Raw genomic sequence first — 16,086 nt, 5'->3', positions numbered from 1 at the left:
GATAATTTTATTGGACCACTACATATACACCTGGAACAAACAAACACATCATCAATTGAGTTAGGATTATCAACTAGAAATGGGTCACATGAGAATACCTCACTTAACTTGCACTCAAAACTGTATATTGGTGAGCACTGTCAGTGTGTTCCACAAAATATCTCCCCCTCAAAAAAAAAAAAAAAAACCCAGCATGTACTTCAAAATGAAAAGAAATATGTGCTCAACATATGTATATTAAAACAAATTCTTATGGTGCAAAAAGTCGTATTTTGTCTCTAATCACGATGAAAGAGGTTTTCAGATGCATAGGCCTGAGGTGCCTATTGTCTTCACCAGTCCATCCACACATAATAGTTCTTTGAGAATGACTTGTCAAGCCTTTCTAAATTTCAATAAAATTAGGCCAACAGGAATCTTACAATTATTTCTTTTCTTCACACAATCACATAGACTATCCATATACTCTATATTGTAGCTAGAGTACTGGATATTTTGTTTCTTACCATGTGTTGATTGCAGAAATGAATACATTGTAAGCTAGATGAACAGAAAACAAAATGTTTTTGATTTGTGCATAAAACCATGTTGCTTCATTTTTTTTTAATTGGTATTATTACTATTTGCTAATGTGCTTGAAATATAATGCACAGTGTAGATTAACTAAACTGTTTTTTGTTGGCAGTGAACGAAAGAAATATTTTATATTTTTAAATAGATATAATGTTCCTCCAAGAGAATATCCTATATGGATACTAATTCCGTACCCATTCCAAAGTTCCCTATTCACTGAAAAAACAGTGCTAAATACCAAGGAGAGTGGTTGTTTGCTCCATATATTTTTTTATTATTTCACCATGTATGGAAACAAAAATATGAAAATTTCTCAACATAACAAAATTCCATATACATTTCGATATTTTTTTTTTTTTAAATTTAAATGGTGTTTTTTTTTATGGTGCATTACCTGAGATTAAATGCTAGTGTTTAATCCCCAATAAAGATATTTATTCTATCTAGAAATCAAGTGTTATCAAAGATGAATGTGGGAGAAACACACAGATTTCATACAAATTTCACCACTCCCATAGAAAAATTAACTGGAGGAGGGAATTTAACAAACTAGCGGTGGATTTTTGAGAAGTTGAAGATGTTTGTGCAGAGCAAGTTTGTAAGAACATTGGAATTAGTTGGTAGAAAGGGAACCATCTAGCATCACCCTATAAGACCAGTCGGGAAGAAATCTGGCTACTTGGTTCCAAAGTGCAGAAGGTAAATTATGACTGAAGCTGATTTAGAAGGCTTTTATACCAAACAAAACCACAAACATTGGTTTCAGTGAACTTTTCTTCTGAATCTCTCCAAAACAATAACTTAGGCCAAAGTATCACCGGTGGAGCAATACTGGAATCTACATAAGTGATTATTTGTCAGATGGAAGGTTTTTAAATGGATGGCATTTGATGAATTTCTCCATTACTTTGGAACTAACAGAGATAAGTGTAATGGAGTAATAATTGGAAAGATGAGATTTCTCATCCTTTACAGGAAAAGTAGGAATGGAGCAAAGGATTTAACAGTAAGTGGACAACTGCCATCTGGACCTGATCATAAAGACTGTTCTGGATATTTCTGATGTATTTTTATGAGAAAATGAGTGGGAGGCATTGAATTTGCCGTGTTCTGTATAAGATGACATTTAGTCACTGATGAAAGAGTTAGAAGAAGAATGCTATGAACTCAGCTTTATCTTTGGCTGTGGATACAGTAGAACCACTGGGTTGTAACAGAGGTGGTAGCAATGGATGGGCAGAAGTTACAGCCAATAAGCATTACCTAGAGACCAGGCTTGACACCTTTAGATAGTAAACAAATTTCTTACTCTTAGTTTGTTAAAAAATGAGTTTGAATCAATTAATAACTTTATTTACAACTGCTGCTAGCTTTAGTGTGGGCAGAAAATAAAAGCAGAGTTATGGATATAACTCAAGTGAGATATATTATGTTATCTTGAATAGCTTTAGAATATTTATCAGAAAGTATGGTTTAGGATGAGATTTGACGATACTGAGGAATAAAAGATTTTATCCTTGCAAGAATTATTTTGCAGATGATCTTAGCAAACATTAGGATCAGAATATTTAAAACAGTAATTTAAAAACTTTGCATTTTGCAAAGACAAAGGGAAAGGGGCTGGGAACAGCCACGGGAGAGAGGCCCTGTTGAAGAAGCCATCAACAAGTTGTGATCTCAGGTACCTAGACTAGCACTAATATTAACGGTGTATTTTGGAGAGTTGTTAGTGATGCAAAGGTATAATATATTTTTTGGTATTGGGTAAATGAACAAGTTGTTTGAGATCATTCATAACCACATAAGACTCAACATATCTACCACTGGATCCATGCAAGTAGAAAACTGATGCCATCTAGTGTTGTGTACATTAAAATCAGCTATAAAAATTACTTCCCTTTTAAGACAGTTGAATTGGAGAAAGCAATGTTTCAAAGACAGGAAGTCAGAAAGTTCTGATATATTTATAGAAAAGGAAGAACAATAGAGGGTGGATATTAATTTGACAGAATGGGATAAATTGACTGTAGGCTAGTAAAGATTAACAAAAAAAAAAAAAAAAAAAGGAGTTGCAGGTTAAGAATTGTCCAATTAGGAATATAAGAGTGGACATATGAATAAATATCACCTTTGAAGCAAGTAAAACAACAAATCACATTAATAACAATTGAGTGGTAATTGGAGAAACTGATATGGAGTGTTTAGATCTTTTCATAGCTCTGTTTATTCTCGTCTTCTAATTTGTGTATTTGTGATGCATTGGTTTAGAAGAGTTGCCATGCCAGGGGACAATGTATGAATCAATAAAATATTTTGGATAGGGGATCTGTACAACAAGACCAGTTCCTTGACATAAGTTAAAATGCTGCCTGCCATATTCTTGAATTAATTGAGATTGATGAATTTGCCATGGTGTGATCTTTATATTGCATTAAATTAATTTCTCTCCCTTGGCACAAAAACATCTCAAATAATGCATCCTCAGCATTAAATAAATTGGTTTTCTTTTTTTCTCACAACTTTCTCTCCCCTATGAACAGCTACTCATTCTGCACAAATTTCAAATACACCCTACCAAAGAAAATCAGTCCTGCATCCAGAATGATACCCCCAGATACTCTCTTTCAACTCTAGAATCGCTCTAAAAGAAGCCAGTTTAATTAATAGCTCTTACATGTGAGATACTCAAGTTTCATGCAGTTTCAGTAAAATCTTTTTTTTAATTACAAGTCCTGAAGTCAAATAAGTTGTGCAAATCAGTAAGGATTGAGAAAAATCAGTCACTGTACAGCCATCCAATATTTGGAAAAAATGCAACACCAAAGGATATGGTAACAACATTGGGGATGACCTTCCTATTCCACGGTTAAGAAGAGGGCAGAAGAAAATAAATGAGGAAAGTAGAGCTTGGAAGATGGAACCACTTTGTGGAAGACTTGCAATGTTCATCACTCCAAAATTCATTGAAAGCATGCATGATCTGGTAATCAGTGATCAACGAGTGACAATTTTGTATATTGTCAACATCGTGAGCATGTCATTTGAATGTGAGTAGGTACCACATAATAACAGCATCTCAAAAACACACAAGAGCTGCCAAGTGAAGTGAACATTTGCATCATTTTCAAACAGATCAAGCATTCCTTTTGAGGTTTGTGACCAAAAGCCAAAGAAAGTAGTCCAAACAATGGAAACACAGATCTTATTTTTTTTCATTTGCCAATTCCTTCTGCCTATAAGGTAATGGCATCAGTTTTTTGAGATGCTGATCTAAAGGATTATCTTCGGAAAGGCCAGACAGTCAAAATAGCATATTATGCAGTTCTTGTGAGGCATTTGCATGAAACGCTTCAAAGAAAATACCAAGCCAAACATAGCAAAGAAGTCTTTTCCACCAATATATTGTGCTTGCTCACAAGTCTGCCATTACCGTGGCTGCACTGCATGAGTGTGGCTTTGAAATCTTGGACTACCCTCACATTCATGAGATCTAGTACCCGACTTCTACCACTTATGAAATTGGTTAAAGGTTAAGCTGGACTTTCATTTTTTTTTTTTTTTTCCATAAAAAAAAAAACCACGTACAAAACATATTCATCTTTTTTATAATTCTCTTCCTCTGTACTGAAATTTTTCCCTTGATTGGAAAGCATTCATTCATTACAACACAGAAAAAAGTAGGACTGGTTGTGCAGCCAATTCAGGAAAACGGACTGGAGTTCATTAACTGTCCTGTATTTCTGTCCCAACAAGTGACAAGTCACTGGGCTAAATCTATCATGCAAAGGAGGGAACGTCAGTAATTTGGCAACACAGGTTACCAATGTCGTTTCAAATGTGTTTTCCGGTAAATTACTGTGTGCACATCATTCAGAAGCTGGCTGCTGTAATACTGACTGTCAACTGCTGCAAAAAGTGTAAAAAAATTAATAGGAATCAACCCTCCTGAATCTCACACTACACTTGCTTAACTCCCAAATTACTTAGCCATAGAATGCAGGTGGCCTGCTTTCCTTAAACCAGCAGCTCCACAGAGTAACAATGTGTTAGGATTGGTCATCACTAATTGTGTTAATCTTCCTGCTTACTGAAATGAAGTTTCAACTTGCTGGTTGTCAGCGGATCAAGCACTGATTGGGGGAATGAAGGCAATATGGCAGATGCATAGAAATTAAAGTTCTTGGTTTGTGCAAGTCTTTTCTCCGGTAGATTTTGGTGTTTGATCAATTTTTTTAAAATATACTTAAATTTTTTTTTTCAGTGCTAGCAACCCAATTTGCATATTTGCCACTCAATTCACACATACCAACTGGCATGGGTAAAGGCCCAGAGTGATGGCAAATATTTAAGCAAGTCTTTTCTCCCACAGTTATTGCCCTCTATGTCTACCCCATATGATTGGGGGAGAGCCCCCACAAGGATTAATTTCTGATCTGAAGAACTGGAACTTGAATAAATATGTTTACAGTTTCCTCAATTCACACAAAAAGCCATGCTTATTTTCTGGCTTTAATACACTTCCTAGAAAAATTACTCAACCACATGAGACAATGTAAGAACAATAATGAGAACTTGTGCTGGTCAAGTTGCTTTCTAAGTATCTGTAACCAGTAAGCAGAATACCCATGTTCCCAATGCAGATAATGAAGCTTGTCAACCTACACTAAGTGCAAGTATCCTATAATTTTCAGGAAGTAGATTTGGGAAATTCTTATTGAAAAAAAAAAAAACGGCATTTAGTAAATGCAAACTTTCATCCCAAAACTAAATTTCACTAAATTTTACACACAAAGTTTATAATGAGATACTGCCTCTGGATTGCTGGCCAGTATAGTACACTTCCAAAACATTTGCATACTAAGGATTTTTCCATCTGTACACTTTTCTCTGAGAAAGCTAGAGCTCTATGGTAAACAATGCAAATAAGCATTCAGCATATATGAAAAAACATTTATACTTATAATTTATTTCAAAAAATAATTACTGGTAAGGAACCATTCTTCTAGTCCGTAGCTTGCTTTCAATGATAGGCTATATAGCCTGTGACCAGCATTATCTCTTTTGGCCCCTGGCCAAAAAACCACTGGGTGCCCTGCACTAAACTCAAATAAAATGTGAAATTATTGTATCGCGATCAAATATCAACTGGATTCACAACGACGAGGGAGAGAATTCCAATAAATCATTTTCACAAAGCCTGTGAGGTTCTCAATACATGATAAGAAAAAATAATACAACAGGTTAAAATGATTGAATAAAATCACTCCATCAGTAAACAATAACCACACTTATTAAATGCATTCCGACGTTGAAGGCATTTATATATCCTATTCTTCAGAAGACATAACCATCACAAAGTGAGGAAAAGGATATGCCATTACAATGCTAGTACAGTAATACCCCGAAGTTACGCGATAGGTGGGTCCGACGAAAATCGCGTGTCGGGGTACAACTTTGCATATAAATACATATAAATTTTGCTTAATTGGGACCAAGGACTAACAAAAACACTAGTTTAGAAGAAAAATATTAATAAAATTGCAGTTCTTTATACATATTAATACAAAATATGTATTAAAAAAAACAAATGACTTACGTAAAAAAGTTATTTCGATGTCGATGGCTTCATAAAATCTAACAAATTCATCTGACGACACAGCGCGTTCTTTTTTTCACGCAGAATTTCTTCGTAGCAAGCTAATAATTTTTTTTATTCCTTGCTTTGTAGCTATAACGCGTTCTTCGTTGGAGTCTATGTTTTCTAAAATTTTTAAGCCCTTTACAATTGAGCCCTTTTCAATTTTCAACCTGTCAAGTTTGCAATTGTCATGTGCTTTTCGCCGTTGCTTCATTTAGGCCTGTAGCACGTGCAATATCACATGGTCTTTCATTTCGCTCAAAGCGTTTCACAATTTCATATTTTTTCTCTATCGACAGAGGTGGACTGGCCATAAGCCTTACCGGGGAAACCCCGGTGGGCCAGTGTGATTTTGGCCATAAACCATAGTATGAGGCCACTATAAATTTTCCCGGGTAAAAATTTTTGATCCAGTCCGCCTCTGTTTATCGATAATTGCCTTTCTTTTTCTCTCTGAATCTGCAGTGTCTTCACCAGGACGCTTCCTTTTCACACCTTTTAATTAAGTATTTTACTCATTTTTAGGGAATAAAGCACAATTACAAAACGAGGAGGCACGCTTGATACGCATAAACAAAGCTGCGCGCATGTAGCAACTGAATAAACAACACCATAAAGGCAGGGATACACTATTAACACCTCACATTTCTAGGGGTTACTACCATAAAACAATAAAAATCCAGTTGCGTTTCTGCTAGTGAAATCTGTTATAAACTGGTAGTAAACTCGATCTAATTGCATTTGCGATTATACCGATAGCTGGAATTGTGTTGGTTTTTACGTTATTATGGTGAAATGTGTTTCCCCTTCACTGATATAAAAAAACATAAAAGGAACAAAGTTGAATTTTGTTCATCTTTCGCTCTCATTCTCCGCCGTCGCACCGTATATCGATAACATATGAAAAACGACCTTGAAGATAGTGGGCGGCAGCGTTGCCAAACGAAAAAAATCAAGAACCGCGTAACTCCGAGTTCGCGTAAGTCGGGGTAGCGTAAGTCGGGGTATTACTGTAATTGAATAAAAATGGTTTTTGTTAATGTAGGAATTTAAGTTTATAATCATTTCAACTGGTAATATATGCTTACATGTCATTTGGAAAATAATAATAAAATATAAAACATTCAGATCTTTCATGATTTCTGGAAAATCACTACACAATATAGAAAGTCAGACAAATTTAATAAATCATCAGGTCACATAGAGGATGTTAACTTTCCAAATACTGATAGAAATGGTCCAGTCACGTGCAACCATAAAGTACATCCTCACAGGCAAAAGAACAGGATGTTCTTTTCTTCTTTTAGATGCTCCACGACCTTAAGCATTTGCAGCAGAAATGCCTGTAAAAAAATCAGAATCATCCTTCTGGTTTAGTCTACTGTGATAAACAATTTCAAAAATGGAAGTGAAAGGTTTGAAAACTGATGGTAAAATAAATGTGCATATAATATTCTTCAATATATCCAGGAGTAATGACCGCTGTACAAAAAGGTGAGATAATTTGGATTAAAGAGCTATCTATGAATTTTCAAACATAGTTGGAATAACATTTAAAATAAACCAGTAATTTGCTTTATTCACACAAAAGAGAAAAACATGAACAGATTTTCTGCACAACTGATGATAATATATGCCTAGAATTATCAGCTTGCTGGACCCATTCAGGGCTGCCCTTACCAGAAGGTTGCAATTCATAAGTTCTTTATCTTGAATTCAAGTTATCCTCTTTCAAAACTTTTGAACCATGAAATGGATTTGAATGACTCTGTGCCAGTTATACTTTTCAGTTTGATAACCATAAAAAAAGTTCTCATAGTACTTTTCTCACCACTTATAACCTCTTCTTTAAACAGACTTGTCAAAGGTTGCCGCTGTTCTATTAGTCTAATTCAGAGTTCCGCAACCTGTGTGCCGCCATAAGATGACAAGTGTGCCGCAAACTTTGCTGAAGTTATATACCTATAAATAATACTACAGTGAAATTTCCCTTTAACGGACAGCCATGGGGAACGAAAATGTGTCCGTTAGAGAGAAGTGTCCGCTAACAAGTCTGAGGGAGAAAAAAAAAAGAAAGAAAAATCGTTAAAAAAAACATTTAATGTAAAATTAAATTAAAATATATACAGATTTTGAACAATATTTTTGTAAATAATATATATATACAATTGTGCTATGCATATTATGACTTTATCATAAGAAAAATACATACAGTAATCATTTATTTTCTTCTGCACCTTCTTCCGGCTGATAATTTTGTTTTCAACATTTGTTTGGAGTGAAGAAACCATCGAAAGTCCTTCAGTATCTTCTTCAGTGGCGAAAAATTTTTAAACGATTGATTTATATGAGTGCTTCTTCTATTTTCATCGGTGGTTCGTCGTTAATATGTTCTTCGACAGAATGACCTCCTTCCATTTCTTCATCCTCATGAGGAACTTCTTGAAAAATATCGATGATAATGTCATTGATATCTAGAGCACCATCTTCTGTAGTGAGGTTCGAGTCTATATCTTTGTAGCCAGGGTCACTTGTAGCGGAAGTATCGAACATTATCAATAGATGTTGAAGTTCTTGTTCTTCTTGGTGCTCCACATTGCTGTTCGCAACTTCAATTTTTCAGTTTGAGAAGCCAGATTTACAAAACAGTTCACGACAGTTTGTTTTCTAATTGCGTTTACTGAAGAGGAAATCCATTGAATTGCATCTAGGATGCTGATTTTCTTTGCAAGGTCACTCGCACATTTTACATCGTTCATGTTTGCAATGAGATGTCTTAAAACACGTTTTCTGTAGTGAAGTTTAAAATTTTTTATTATCCCTTGATCCAAGGGGCTGACACTCTGCAGATGTGTTTAGTGGCAGAAAAACGATTTGAGTGTTGGACAATTCAATGTGCGGGTGAGATGCAGCATTATCCATGAAAAGAATAATTTTTCTGTTTTGACGAATCATGTTTTGGTTAAAGTGACTTATCCATTCGCTCATGATATCTCGTGTTATCCACGCTTTTTTATTAGACTTCCAGTCAACATTCAAAAGATTCAACTTTATGCCCTTGAAACAACGAGGATTTTGTGGTTTTCCTATAACAAGAGGTTGTTCAGTCTCCAAGCATATTTGTACACAATAGTACAGTCAAGTGTTCCTTATAAATTTTTCCGCCCTGGCACTTTTCGTTTTTTAGACTCATTGTTTTTTCAGGAAGAGCTTTAAAAAAACAACCCTGTTTTGTCACAGTTGTAAATATCCTTAGCTTCAAAATCACGACATAAATCTTCCAATTTGACGGTCCACTCTGTTACAACCCCAGTATCAACAGATCCACCTTCACCACTTACGGTTTTCCAAGAAATTTAAGCCGAGTTTTGAACTTGTATAGCCATCCCACAGAAGCTTTGAACTCATTTACTCATAGATTTCGCAACCTCCAAAGCCTTTTCCCTAATAATAGGCCCATTAATGGGAATTTTTTTAGCACGTGCGTGACAAAACCACTCATACGTAACATTGTCAATTTGAAGTCCATCAGTTTTCGGGAATGATTTTTGAACGTGATCATTTCCGTGTTGCCAAAATTGTTTGAGCAGTTCATTTTTTTTCCCCTTTACGATGTCGCTTACCTGCGTCTTCCCGATTTTGAATTTTTCAGCGAGACTGCGAACACTATTTTTTTGCCATTCATACGCATTAATGAGCTTGACTTTATCTTTTAAAGTTAAATGTTTACGAGAAGACATTGTGCACTTCACACTACACTGAACAAAACTGAAAACTGAAACTCAAAAGACGAAAGGCCAACAAAATCCCCCAAAACACTGAACAAAACTGAAAACTGAAACTCAAAAGACGAAAGGCCAACAAAATTATCCACATATAGCACGTACGTGCTATATGTGGATAATTCCACATATATCACTGTCAACACAAAATGCAAGGCCTAATTTTGCAGTATGCTGTGATTATGCTTAATTGTTTTCAAATATCTGATTGCACAGTCTTTCGTCAAAACAGTACACACACACACAGCAAATGTGTTACCTTTTTCAGATTTTACAATACATGGAAAATCTTACATGCTGTCTTCTAAAATTTCTTTGGACATTTCATTAATAGAAGGCTGCCGTAGCCTAGTGGTCAGGCACGTGGGTGCATAAGTACACGTGCCTTGAGTGACTGAGGTTCAAGTCTATGACTGCTGAATACGGTGCTGTTTCTTGTATTCTGTCTATCTTGTGAACTCCTCTGACCGTTTGGTCGTCCCGTAGTATAAACAGAAAATTTATTTTTATTATACACATTGTTCGTTAGCTTGATTAACACAAGTACTATGAAAGTATGGCACATAAGGCAAAACAATGCTACTATCGCCAGTATTCTATTTTGCACTGTAAATTACCAAGACAAACTGGACGACCAATTCATTAACAAAAATAAACAGAATCTGCAAAATTTTAAAATAATTCAATTTTACCATATTTTATTAGTATTAGTATATTATTATATTTATTATTTATAATAAATATTTAATAATACTTATATTATTTATTATAATTTTTTATTTCTGAAAAGAAGATGGGAAATAGTTTTTTTTTTTTGTGAAAAGACAACGAAATTCTTTGTCACTAACTACACTACTACAGTGAGATTGAGAAAAGTCAAACTGAATTTAAAAAAAGCATCATAAATCCAAAGAGTTGGCAACTATGCATTCCATCATGGCTCCTTGTTGGAAGTCACTACACTCAATGCCTAAGTCCATCTATGATATTTACCTGTCCTTATTTAAAAGTGAATGCAGTTACTTTTATGTCTATTCCTAACACAGCTGGGAAAAAACAATGCTGATTTTGGATCAGTATTATGTCTACTGGGATCTAGACATGCAGATTTTGGGTTAATTTTTCCAAAAATCAGTATTTTCTGGATCTTGGGAAAAAGACAAACATGGGAATAATTAATTCTAATTACAGATTAAAAAAAACACCGCAATCCATATACATTTCTGGGCAAAAATTGAGTTTATCGAAAACAGATGAATAAAAAACATCCTCACACCCCAACTATTTCATATAACAATTTGAACTACATTTTGAAATCCTCACAGATATAATTTTCAAGTCTAGAAGTGATAAGGTGATTGTAAGAATTACTTATAAGAAATGCTTTATTACTTTTGGTTTAAATCAAATTATGTGAATCAGATGGGTCAAAAAAAAAAAAAAAAAAACAAGTTATGATAGGTTGCACTATTTTATTTGAAGTAATTATTGAATAGGAGAAAAACCTCAGCAAGAATATAGAGATGACAATTAGTGACCAATCAATGTTATTAAATGGCTGTCATAGAGCTGGTTACATTAAACATTGCACTATTTTATTTTGAATTAAAGATACTAAAAAGCTAGTTACAATAACTCAAAGGTTACTTATGATCACACTACATTATATTTATTTTAAATGAAAGTGACTTGAAATTCAGGGGAAAAACTTTATCTAGAATATGGATACAACCCAGATGTGTGTATCAAATTGGTTAGGTTTTACAAACTAATTATAAAAGTTTTGCTCCTACATTTCAAATAATAACTAAAATAAAAATATTGCAGTGCTATCTTAACTAGCCTTGCCTTGCTAACTAGCCCTTTAATATCCGTGACTAAATTATTAAGCTTCTCATTACAAACATCTACACAAATTACTAATCACAGGTACTTGATAGTGCACCTAAGCTTAAATAAATAAATTTTTAACAAATTACATGTAATTAAGCCTTATGAACTGACTAATATCAATTGGCTGAGTAGCTGATATCATCTTTACTGTGTGCTATTTCTCTAAGTGTTTTCAGGGCTGTTTTGAATACTGTGTAGAAAGAAATACATCCTTACTCTCTAAATGAAGTCAAACCATACCTCTCTACACGAGTGAAAAATGGAAATCATCAACAATCTTAAAAAAAATAATAATAATAATTAAAAAATAAGCAAAACAATATCATCAATGATGTAATTTTAGAGAGCAACTTTTATACTTATAAGTCTGCTCTACTCATTTTTAAAAATACCAAAAAAATAATTAGTATTAGTAAGGCCAAATTATGCAAGGAACTGGACTTGATTAGGAGCAGGTTGGGGAAAATATTCATATTATTCCTATTCCTGTAAGGTAATCATCCAATTATATTTTGAATTTATTCAAACTCTCTGACTCTGCCATCTTGGAAAGCAACTTATCAGAAAACTTGATCTTTTCCAAGTTTACTTCCAAGATCAAGTTTTCTGTTATTCCCCAAATTTTTTTTATTTGTTACCCAGTCCATGTCTCACATACAAGGAATAGCAGCAGACCTTCCTTGCTCATTTTAATTAACCTTTCATAGATGCATTGATATGATTTAAATTGAGTCATCCTTCTCCAGAAGTTTTTTGGTCTCTATACATGAATATAGTATTTCAACTACCCACTATTTTGTAAACAAGTATGATGACATCCCTTGATGATACCTCACTTGTCAGAGCAGTCCGCTTCGAAAACTGACCATGGGTTAGCCGTAGGTAGTTTCACAATTTCACACAATTTAGAAAGAAACCTTCAATTTCAGTGGATAATGCTGACTTTCTATTGGGGGGTAGGGCACTTTTATTCAATTATGTCTTGGAATCAACACTTCACTCCACCTTCAAAGTTTATGACATCTCACCATCGCCCAGCTGCACAATGATTATCTCAAAAATTCAAATTATTATTTAACAGCACCAGATTTTGTTACTTATATCCATATTGTATATTTTTCCTGTGGAAGTGTATGTATTCAAAGACCAATATGCATATTATATGAGCTGAAAAACCTTCAATAAATCACAAGAGGAGAAAACCTAGCTTGTTCTACATATCTGATTACAGCCTTGATGAAAAGAGAAGGAAATGGACAGGGAGTGTTGTGTGTGGGGGGGGTAATGTCCCTAAACACATGGAAGACAATGATGTACTGTTCCAACTAAGTTACCACAGAGAACAGATCTGTAACATCAAATATCATTTTAAAAGCACAACAGCTTGTTTCTGTATGTAGATGTGTGTCCATGGGATAAGTTGGATGATGTGCAAGCTGTAAAATGTGGAATGTGGAGGGGGGGGAACCTTTGCTCAACTAGCAGCTTCAAATGAATGAAAAGGGCTTGAGAAATGTCTCAAATCTTCAATAGGAAATAAACCCAAATTTCTCCAAACAAGTGGCAAATAGCAATATACTATGCCAACAAAGTTTCCATGAGAGACAAGATTCCTATTAGATATTATTAGCCCTAGCCGAAATATTTTTTTCTTCTGCTAATACTAAACACTATCAATTTCACACAATTTAGTCTGGCATCTAATCATGTTTGTCTGGCATCTAAAGGTATCAACCAATCATTCTGTTTGCATGGTTATTTGTTTATGTCAAATAATCAGAGGACAGCCTCCTGCTGTCAGAGAATGTGATACTCAACATCTGGGTAACGGCACACTACTTAAAATAAGCAGCAATTTCTCCTTTTAGGAGAGAATGCCACGTGTTTGAAATTTAAGATAATCATACGTACTGTACTGTACTCCGGTTTGCCTTTATTCGTATAGCTAGGTATATACAGTTCCAAAAGCACTAAACAGTGAAATAACATACAATACTGCATTATTTCTGCCAAAGCCATGTTTAAGATTTGCTAAAACTGTAATAAGTTTTCATATGATGATTTACAAAAACTAAAGCTATCAGTTCTGTTCTGTGATAACTGATAGCTTTAATTTTTAACACACACACACACACACACACACACACACACACACACACACACACACACACACACACACACACACACAATATTTATATATATATATATATATATAGCTGTACTACTGGCATTTCTCCATAAATTTAAAGTTGGGCATCTAAACATGGATTCAAAGACCCCTTTGGAAAACAAAATCTAGCCTCTGTTTTATAAATAATGAAGGATAAATGACATTGATCTCAGCAGCTAGAATTCTAGAGACTTCATATTCAGGGTCCTCTCTAGTAGGAAATGACAGTAAAACATTTTTCAATTTATCACTTTATTATTATTATTCTTTTTTTTTCTTCTTTATCTTTCAACCTCCTATTTTCCATTTAACAAGCTAATAGATAATTTAAGCAAGACATGCATCCCAATTTTTCTTGACTTTTTTCTTTCACTTTGAAAGTCCGTTGCCCACCCTTCTCCACATATTTAAAATTTTTGACCAAGTTCTCAAAGTTCCGCTCAAGCTTCATAAAGGATCAAGATAATGATGCTTTGCACGTTTTATTAAATTTAATTACAGAAACTTAACATTCTACTTGCATGGTTATACAAAGAGTAAGGAGCAAAAACTAAGCACTCAGAGAAACAGTTCTTACACTGGACACTGTTTTATTTCTTTATCATACTGCCTTACCAAAGATTTTTTAAAGGAGCAGGATATTTATTTGCTAAAAAAAATTTATAATTTAAGTTATATTAAAAAATAGTTTTATAACAGAATATTTCCTTTTCATAATGAACACATTACTTTTTAACTCAAAAAGAAACACCAACTTCCACCCACTATAAATGATTTCAGTGTAAGTAAAAAAAAAAAAAAAAAAAAATTGCACTTCGATTTACAAATTGTTCTTAAAAAAATAACTAGTAGTAACAATAGGAAAATGAGAATTTATTTTTATCGTGCATGTATTATTGCTGACCAAAAACGGAAAAAATTAGAAAGAATGTTTAAAATAATAGCTACATTTTCACTGGGACTCTGTCAAAGCTCCTTGTTTTCACTGTGCATTTAAACCATATAAGAAATTCAATCAAACAATTAAATGTTTAACTTATAAATGAAGTCCATGAAGATAAAATCATATACTCAAAACAAAGGAATTATGAGGCAGATTCTGGTCTTCTACATAAGCTTCAGTATTTGAGAAGGAAACTGGATAATCATATTGGAGCCGATTAGTTTTAAATAGAACTACCCACCTACGTAAGTTAAAAGTACTAGCAATTTGCCTTTATAGAATAAAGTTAATATCACTGGTAGAACATTTTTAGGAGATGATTTATTTTAAAATTCAAGTTCTGTGTTCAAGTTCACCCTTGTAGTAAAACATATACGTGCACAGGACATGCAACTTAACAACATTCTTAGGCCAGTATTCTCTCTTAAATAACAATGCAGATATTTAAAAGAAAACAATGCACTATCTTTAGATAAACTATCGAAAAGCAATTTTGTGCAATACTAAATAATAATAATAATTATCCTTTCCTTTTTGGTGTAACAGATAAACAAAGCATTAAAAATTATTATGATCAATATTTATGTTCCATTCATAATAGGTTTCAAAATGATACTGAAACATATTTCAACGTAATACTGAACTCTATAGCTGCTTATATCATACTTAAATTTATTAATTAGTAAACAGTACAGGTCTAAGCAACTTTATAATACATCTCTTATTCACACAAGGCCATTTATCAATGTTTAATACTGTAAACTCTTTTTTATAAATTCATAATAGATTTTTACATAAAATAAAGATGAATCTGAAGAATTTCCTTTTCTACTAATAACTTCTATAAAAATGTAAATTGTTTTATACTGCCACTGCTGGTATAGTTAATTATTGTTGTGTAATTTTTTAAAAAAAAGTAATTAAAGTTATAAATTCAACACAAAAAAATGCTGTTGCTGTGCTTCATCAGGACCGATTATAAAAATGAAAGGGGGGGAAATAAAAAATATGCGAAACAAATCTCTATAAATGTAAGCAAATCAAAAATGATTTTAAATGAAACTTAAGTGTAGGTGGATACTGTTTG

General features: G+C 33.6%; 1 protein-coding gene across 4 annotated transcripts in view; it reads right to left on the bottom strand.

Moving 5' to 3' along the window:
• snama (something that sticks like glue) overlaps positions 1 to 16,086 on the bottom strand; it is a 489,984-nt gene that overhangs the window by 331,392 nt on the left and 142,506 nt on the right. The gene's annotated exons all lie outside the window — the stretch shown is intronic.

The sequence above is a fragment of the Mastigoproctus giganteus genome, chromosome 7 (assembly GCF_048544385.1).
Source record: "Mastigoproctus giganteus isolate SK-2022 chromosome 7, ASM4854438v1, whole genome shotgun sequence".
Lineage (NCBI taxonomy): Eukaryota > Metazoa > Arthropoda > Arachnida > Uropygi > Thelyphonidae > Mastigoproctus > Mastigoproctus giganteus.
The sequence above is the reverse complement of the archived record's forward strand: the minus strand, read 5'-3'. Positions and strand labels throughout refer to the sequence as shown.